Source organism: Amblyraja radiata, chromosome 32 (genome assembly GCF_010909765.2).
Source record: "Amblyraja radiata isolate CabotCenter1 chromosome 32, sAmbRad1.1.pri, whole genome shotgun sequence".
NCBI classification, from domain to species: Eukaryota; Metazoa; Chordata; class Chondrichthyes; order Rajiformes; family Rajidae; genus Amblyraja; species Amblyraja radiata.
Window position 1 is genome coordinate 8,275,557 of NC_045987.1, and position 9,269 is coordinate 8,284,825.

At 45.5% G+C, this 9,269-nt stretch overlaps 1 protein-coding gene across 1 annotated transcript in view; it reads right to left on the minus strand.

Moving 5' to 3' along the window:
- The window catches only part of gfi1b (growth factor independent 1B transcriptional repressor), a 30,012-nt gene extending 21,348 nt beyond the window's left edge, over positions 1 to 8,664 (minus strand). Inside the window, exon 1 of the mRNA XM_033048933.1 lies at positions 8,479 to 8,664. The gene's annotated coding sequence lies outside the window, so the exon portion shown is untranslated. The remainder of the gene's footprint in view (positions 1 to 8,478) is intronic.
- Positions 8,665 to 9,269: the final 605 nt, after the last annotated feature.

Sequence of the window (9,269 nt, forward strand, 5' to 3'; positions counted from 1 at the left end):
CATTTTCCAAACCTGATGAAGGACATTCAAATCATTCACCCCAAGTGTCCATCCATTAACTGCGAACAATCTCTCCCACTCCTTCCCAACCATCCCTCGACAGGTCACTTCCAAGTCTTGATACACTAACAAAAGGTGTGAGTAGGTTTATATGAATGGATTCAGCGATATGCATCTTCGGTTTCATTGATTGAATTGAGTGGCTTAGAAACAGGCTATTTGGCCACTGAGTCCAAGCCGACCATCGATCACTTTGGTTCTGTTTTCCCACTTTTGCATCCTCCCCCCGCACAATTTACAGAGGCCAATTGACATATAAACCTGCATATTTTGGGGGGATGTGGGGAGAAACCGGAGCACCTGCAAGAAACCCATGCAGTCACAGAAAGAAAAGGGACATCATCCGTGGTCAGGATCGAACTCGGGTCTCTGGCACTGTGAGGCAGCAGCTCTACCAGCTGCGCCAAGTTGCCACTGGCGAGGGATTATAGAGAGAACAGAGAAGCTTGGCTTGTTTTCCTTTGAGCACAGGTAGTTAAGGGGGTGGGGGGATTAAACTATGAAAGGGTTTTAACAAAGTAAATAAGAAGAAACTGTTTCCAACAGCAGAAATGTCACTTTGGATTTGATTTAAAGTAATCAGTAGAATAAACTGAAGTATGATGTTCTTTTTAACAGCACGTTGTCAAGAGGCCAAGCAAAATTTCTGCTTTGACCTTGATCAGCATCCAAGAGGGAGACAAACTGATCTCCTCCGGCAACCCTCTGGCTAAGCACAATTGGCATGAAACAAGTAGGGAAAGCGAACTCCAACAGGGTCCTTCTGACAAAAGCGCGGAGAACATTTACTTATCAAAACCCATCAGAAAGGTGACAACACCCCTGGTCCAAATACTGACAAGTGAGGGGTCGTAAATAGGCACATAAAGCGGGTCAGGCAGCATCTCTGGAAAAAGGGAATAGGTGACGTTTTGGGTCGAGACCCTTCTTCAGATTCTTGAGGGGTTGCAAGTATCCAAGTAAAATTCAGTTGGCTCCATTGAGCGGGCTATTTCATTTGCAAGCTCAATATCAGACTCCAGAAACAAGCACTTGATTCCGATCTCTATCTCTGGAAGAGATTAAAAAGTGGACAGTGGGAAAGGTTCAAAGGTGTTCTCACAGCCTCCTTGAAAACAAATGTCAACTAAATTACAAAAGAAAGAGGAGTTGAGAAGCACCGAGGTCCACGTGTCAGGAATGAAGGTGGACCACACCACCTCACAAACTTCCCACTTGTTCAGTTCAGTTCCGTTTTATCTGTCATATGTAGGTTAACACAGGGTCAACGGTACAATGATATCATAAGGATAAAATTAAGGTAAAAAAAAAGATAAGATAAAAATGACATTGGTAGGTTTGTCCTGTTAGAAACTCATTGCCCCATCTATAAAGGAGGCTGTGTTCCCACATCAGCCTTAGATCACATTAGATCCCACCAGAACTGGAGTAGAACCAAGTCATCCTTGATTTTGAGGGATTGTCTACAGAGATGATGATGATGATGTACTGGTTATCACTTCCTACAGCTCCATTGGCTTGAGAATGGTTCCCATAGATTGGAAGGTCGCAAATTTAATCCCACCGCTTAAGAAAGGTGGACAAGGTAAACAGATAAATAAATAGAAACAGACCAGCTAGCTGCTCATTGGTTAATACAAAAATGCTACTATTAATGAAGTCATGAAATGACTCGAAAATAATAATAGGACCAGGTGGAGCCAAAGGAAAGGGAATCATTTTATGACAAATCTAATAGGATTTGTTGACGTTGTAACTAGTAATAGTTAATTGTGAACTTGTCAGTGTGGTGTACTTCCAGAAGCCTTTAACAAGGTGCCACACAAGAGGTTATTAAATTAATGGTAAAAATAAATAGGAATAGAGGATCTTTTAAGTTATGAGCGATTAAAAGGTGTTGGTATTAAGAGGGACATAGATAAGTTAAAGTTAATATGTAGCTACACAGCGACATTAGGAAGGCAAATAGTAACGACCTTTATAGCGTAAGGATTTGCATGCAGGAGCAAAGGAGCCTTATGGCAATTACATACAGTCCTAGTGAAGTTACACCTAGTATATTGTATACAGGTCTGATCTCGCTGATGCAATAGAATGGGAGTAACATAGGTCCATTACATCGATTAGCAGAATGTCAGATGAGGAGAAATTAAGTAAAGTGGATGTAGGTTTTCTATAGTTTGAAGAATGAAGAACAGGACCTTATAAAATAAATGTCTGATTTATGTTTCCCCTGACCAGGGTGAACAGAACCAGGAGCCTGTCATTCAAGAAAGAGATGAGGAAAAACATCTTCACTCAGTGGGTAATGTCCGTTCAAAATGTTCTATCCATAAGGGTTGAGGAGACATGGTTTAGAGTTTAGAGATACAGTGTAGAAACAGGCCCTTTAGCCCACTGAGTCCATGCCAACCAGCAATGATCCCATACACTAACACTAGGAACAATTTACAATTGTACCAAACAAATCTGTACGTCTTTGGGGTGTGGGAGGAAACCGGAACACATGGAAAAAACCTATACAGTCATAGGGACAACATGCAAACTCTGTGCAGACAGCACCTCTAGTCAGGATCGAACCCGGGTCTCTGGCGCTGTAAGGAAGCAACTCTGCAGCTGCACCATCGTGCTCTGAGTGGATTCAAGGCAATGTGGCAAGGTAAAAATGTGGCTGTGACCTTATTGAAAAGTAGAACAGATTTGAGGAGTGGACAGCCTGCCCTCTTCTATATTGTATATGTAAAGCTGTTTCAAAGAAGCAGCAGAGTCACAAAGGGAAAAGTGGCCTTATTCTGTGTTGTCTCATCCGGTAACTCACCCACATATTCCACCCCGCCAGGCTCAGTCACCAAAAGAGTTGAGAAAGGGAGGAAGCACAATGGAAAATCTTGGCAAAAGTAAATAATATCTAATTGTTATTTTGCCGTTGTGCTTTCTTTCTCTCTAACTTCATCATTTCTTCCTTACTACCCCCCCCCCCCCCCCTCTCCCCCCCCCCTCCCCTGGCCTGACGGAAGCTTATTGACAGAATGAGGAGGTTCAAAAACTGGCTGAGGATTTCCTGTGCATTTCTGACATGTTGGCATTTCAATGTATTTCAGGCATATTTGTGGTTTTTCGACTTGTGTGTCTCGTAGACTGGGGTGTTCAGTATTGGTAAAAATAACCAGCCCAACCAATATGACTATGAAATTTGTGTAGAGCAGTATGTTGTATTAAAAAGCATTAATAGATTCCCAATTATACTATGACCCCCAACTGTATAAAGTCTCTGAAACTTTAGAACATTCACGAAGGATAAAGTGGAAAGTGGTGCACCCAGAAGAAACCTATGTGGTCACAGGGGGACAGACACAAAATGCTGGAGTAACTCAGCGGGACAGGCAGCATCTCTGGAGAGAAAGAATGGGTGATGTTTTGGGTCAAGACCCTTCTTCAGTCTGAAGAAGGGTCTCAACCCGAATCGTCACCCATTCCTTCTCTCCAGAGATGCTGCCTGTCCCGCTGGGTTACTCCAGCTTTTTGTGTCTATCTTAATTGTTTCTTAAAATCTCTATATCCTCATTTAAAAAAGATGAGTTTGATATAAAACTTTTTACTACCTCAAGTGATTTATAGTCAATAATATTCTTTCCTCTAATCCGTGAATCCATGAAGTGAGACTCCCTGATAAATACCATGGAGGAAAGTTTAAGCTTTCAAGATTAAATGATGGATCCTACTAATTTGAGGAAGGACATTCTTGCTATTGAGGGAGTGCAGCGTAGGTTCACAAGGTTAATTCCCGGGATGGCGGGACTGTCATATGCTGAGAGAATGGAGCAGCTGGGCTTGTGCACTCTAGAGTTTAGAAGGATGAGAGGGTATCTCATTGAAACATATAAGATTGTTAAGGGCTTGGACACACGCTAGAGGCAGGAAACATGTTCCCGATGTTGGGGGAGTCCAGAACCAGGGGCCACAGTTTAAGAATAAGGAGTAAGCCATTTAGAACAGAGACGAGGAAACATTTTTTCTCACAGAGAGTGGTGAGTCTGTGGAATTCTCTGCTTCGGAGGGTGGTGGAGGCAGGTTCTCTGGATGCTTTCACAAGAGAGCTAGATAGGGCTCTTAAAAATAGCGGAGTTAGGGGATATGGAGAGAAGGCAGGAACGGGGTACTGATTGGGGATGATCAGCCATGATCACACTGGCTCGAAGGGCCGAATGGCCTACTCCTGCACCTATTGTCTATTGGAACAAAGCAGGAAAGAAGAAAGATACAATGAACAGTCGATGCTGGGTTCTTGATGCAGGATTGGCCAGGTTTGGAACTTCCAATCCTGACACCAGGATGTTCCCAGCAATTTACAGCCAATGAACCAACTTTGAAAGATCATCAATGTTGTTAACTAGACAAAAAGGAGCAGCTAAGTTCCTCACAAGTTCATAAGTCTATAAGTCTTAGGAGCAGAATTAGGCCATTCGGCAGAGTTATACCTGTTGACATTCAAGACTATTTTATATAGAACATGGAAAGGTGCAGCGTGGAAACAGGACCTTCCGTCCACAATGTCGGTGCCAAACATGATGTCAAGACTCATTATTTTATCAATTCTAGGAGCAGAATTAGGCCATTCGGCCCATCAAGTCTACTCCGCCTTTCAATCGTGGCTGATCTATCTTTCCCTCTCAACCCCAATCCCCTGCCTTTGTCTCATAACCCCTGACACACTTACTACTCAAGAATCTATCTATCTCTGCCTTAAAAATATCCATTGACAACCTTCTGTGCCGATGAAACATAGAAACATAGAAAATAGGTGCAGGAGGAGGCCATTCGGCCCTTCGAGCCAACGCTGCCATTCATTGTGATCATGGCTGATCGTCCCCAATCAATAACCCATGCCTGCCTTCTCCCCATATCCATTGAGTCCACTAGTCCCACAGATTCACCACGCAAGGTACCACGACCGATTGGCAGCATGCAAAATAATAAAAAGCTTTTCACAATACACAAATGTGTATAATGACATTAATAAATCAAAACCTAAAAGAGTAAATATTGGCAAGGCACTGAAGAAAACTCCTTACTAAAATAACACTAGCGAGTCTACACTGGAGCCCCGGAAAGCAGATGGGACTACTAGGGCCCAGCTACTTGCCTGGGGAATAACACCTCCGACTAACCGGGCACTGTGGCTTCTGTGAGTCACCGGGGTTATCAAAATCATTCGGATTTGAATAGGGTAATAAAATGCAACTAATGCACCTGGACTCTCTGGGGTGAGGTTGAAGTCATGTTTGGCTGTCCGAAAGATAAGAAAGCGGCCACGCTGCCACGGTTGACGGAAAACCGCGTTCACGATTAAACGATGGAGTAGTTAACTCAGCGGATCAGGCAGCATCTGTGGAGGGAATGGACAGGCGACGTTTTGGGTCGGGAGAAAAGAGACAAAGTCTATCCCTCCCTCCGGCTGTACATCCCGCACCCCCTCTTCTGTCCTTATCCGTAACCCCGTTGTCTCCTTTTCACCTCTGACTTGGATTTCCTTTCAAATTTCACTAGGGAAATCTTCTTTAATCTTCTGAAATAAGTTTATTTCCTCAAAGGCAAACTATTATCGAGTGAGCTCATCTCATTCTTGCTACAATTGTCCCGTTGAGTGAAGGGATGAGAGGGGTGGAGGAGGGGGGGGGGGGGGTATCAGTCTTCCCAATCTAAGTCTGAAGAAAGTGTCATATCCATGTTCTGGAGAGATGCTGCCTGAACTGATGAGTTAGACAATAGACAATAGTTGCATGAGTAGGCCATTCGGCACATCGAGCCAGCACCGCCATTCAATGTGATTATGGCTGATCATCCCCAATCAGCTATCTTTAAGAGCCCTATCCAACTCTCTCTTGAAAGCATCCAGAAAATCTGCCTCCACCTGTGGCAGGGAATACCACATACTCACAACTCTCTGTGAGAAAAAGTGTTTCCTCGTCTCCGTTCTAAATGGCAGGTTTACTAAATGGCAGTTACTTTAGCACTTTGTGTCCCGACCCGAAATTACCCCCCCCCCCCCCCCCCCCCAGATACGTTGCCCGGCCCGCTGAGCTCCTCCAGTACTTCACGTGTTTAGCTCAAGATTCCAGCGTCTCTTGTGCCTCTTGTTCCTAGTCTTTAATCAGTGGGTCCCGATAGACAGACATACCCGAGATCCTTCTTCAGGGACCCGGTAATGGAAAGGTTTGCTGGCATTCGCTGTTGGGGTGTACAACGATCAAGGCGTGAGCGCCCCAAGGAACTGGAGGGAGATTGGGAGAGAAGAGAACCCGGCCTAGGTGTCTGTTCTTCATCAGGAGTGAAACGCTGCCATCCTGCGGACCTGTGATTGAATTAACACCAAGATCCCTGCGAACACCTTTACACTTCGGATAACACACAGCGGCTCGGGCAGCATCTGTGGAGGAATGGGCAGGCGGCTCTTCCTTCTACACACATTTGCACCTGGTGTGTTGGTGCTATTTCGCCCTCTCGCTAGAAATGTTGAGGGGAGTTTGAACAAAATCACCGGATTTGTGTACATTAGGATTGTTATTAAAAAATTAAGCCAAAAATAAATGGACAAGTGTTTATTTTTTTCAATATAAATCCTGTACTACAACCTGGTGGCGTTTACATAGCGAAGTGGAAATTGACATGATAATCTCAGCCAAACCAAGCAATTCCGTCGTTTAGACAAATAGAGTCGCACGGAAGATAGACACAAAATGCTGGAGTAACTCAGCGGGACAGGCGGCATTTCTGGGGGGGGGGGTGAATGGGTGACGTCTCGGGTCGAGACCCTTCTTCAGACTGAGACTCGGGGGAGAGGGAGAAACAGAGATATGGTAGGGTAAGGGTACGAGCGCGGGAACAGGCCCTTCTGTCCATCTTGTCCATGCCGCCCAAGTTGGCAAACTGGACTAGTCCCATTTGCCTCCATTTGGCTCACAGCCCTCTAAACCTTTGACTGTCCAAATGATTTTTTTTAAAAAGTTTTCATTATATCCGTTTTGGGAACTTCCTCTGGCAGTTTATTCCAGATATGTGTGGGGTAAAAAGTTTCCCCCTGCGATCCCTCTTAAATCTCTCCCCTCTCACCTTGAGTCTATGCCCTCTAGTTTTAGAATCCTCACCCCTGGGAAAAGGACAGCGAGCGGACACTTTATCCATGGCCCTCGTGATCTTGTACATCTTAGTAAACCTGCTGAGCTTGAGCTATATGCAAAAAAAAAGTATTTCACCGTACCTGCTACACGTGGCAATAAAGAAGCAATTGAACCATTAAACTCACCCCTCAGCCTCCAACACTCCCCAGCCTATCCAACCTCTCTCTGCAACTCTCTACAACTAGCCCGCAAACCCAGGCAACATCCCGAGGATCTCTTATAAATATATCATTCAAAAAACAATTGACCACATTGATGGGGAGTCCTTTAATCAACCCTAGTTAAATCGGACGAGAACTGGGGAGAAATTTGAATTGGGGGTAAAGTGGGATTAGTTTGCTGGAGATGCACCGTGAATGGGGAAAGATTTGCATTTGGGGAGATTTGGGTTTCTTGGGAGACTATTTCGTGGCGATATCGATATTTAAAGTGAATAAGATCGAGAAGAAATCGGGATTTGGGGATAGTCTGCATTTGTTGGGAGAGGCGAGAAACTGGGATTGGAGAAAGACTGGGTTGGGGAGAGACTGGGTTGGGAGGGGGGGGGGGGGTAAAATCGAGAGAGGCTGGGAAAGGGGGGGAGACGGGGATGGTTCTCTGAGTGTGAGGGGGGGGAGGTCGAACTGGCCTCAGCAGAGACAGGGACCAGGATAAATCTACTAGTCAGGTCCGGTTACCTTTCAAATCCGATTCATAACCCGCCCCGAGCACAATACACAGACCAAGACTATTCTGTAGCATTTAAGAAGGAACTGCAGATGCTGGAAAATCGAAGGTACACAAAAATGCTGGAGAAACTCAGCGGGTGCAGCAGCATCTATGGAGCGAAGGAAATAGGCAACTTCGCTCCATAGATGCTGCTGCACCCGCTGAGTTTCTCCAGCATTTTTGTGTACCTACTATTCTGTAGCACACGTTCCTGTGGACCACCATTCCATGGACCACATTCATCGCCCTCTGTAACATTCATCGCATGCACCTCAAACACCAACTCGTCCGCAGGGTCCCGACCCGAAATGTGACCCATTTCGCGACTGGAGTAACTTAGTTGGGTCGGGCAGCATCCGTGGCACGTTCTCCATGGATGCTGCCTGACCCGCTGAGTTACTCCAGAGTCTTTTGTGTTTTTTGTTGTTTGTAAACTAGCATCTGCAGTTCCTCGCGTCCACACAGACTGGTTGCTTGGCTTTTCCTTGGTCCTGTTTGCGAGCCCCTCGTCCCGCTGCGTTTTAACACTCACCCAGTTTGGAGGCTGCAGCCGGGACGTGTCGCTGAACCCCCGTGTTGGTTGCTCCTGTGTGAATTGTAACCGGAGTCCGAACTCCCGGACCTGCGGGGCAGGTTGCACCTGAACTTGTACTAAAACTCTCGGCTCACTCTGCATGTATAATCTACGCGTTCAATTCAGCTGGGTTCTAATGCTTTGGCGTTTTCTCTCTCTCGTTTTTTTTTTTTTTTAGCCCGCCCTGATTTTTCAATCTGATAATTATTTTCTCCGCAAATCTGTTTTTTTTTTCTTCCCCTCTGCAAGTCATGCGAGAGCCAATAGCACGGGGAGGAAAGGGACAAGGCTGTTCTGACGCCGGGGAGACTTTACAGAGAGGAGAGAGGTGCAGACACAAACACGGGACAATGCCCAGAGTTATAGAGTTTGACAGAATAGTCTAACACAGCGAGCGCTGGAAATCTAAAATAAAGGCATAAAGAACTTGAAGTACTTAAAGGTACACAAAAAAGCTGGAGAAACTCAGCGGGTGTAGCAGCATCTATGGAGCGAAGGAAAAAGGCAACGCTGCACCCGCTGAGTTTCTCCAGCTTTTTTGTGTACCTTCGATTTTCCAGCATCTGCAGTTCCTTCTTAAACATGAAGCACTTAAAGGTCAGGCAGCCTCTGCGTTTGAGAGAACCGACGATGTCCCTTCACCTGAAACATTGATCAGTTCCCCCACCACGGATGCTGCCTGACCTGGTGAGTATTTCTAGCGCCTGCTGTTTGATCGGGTATATCCCACAAATGGAGACGGACAAACA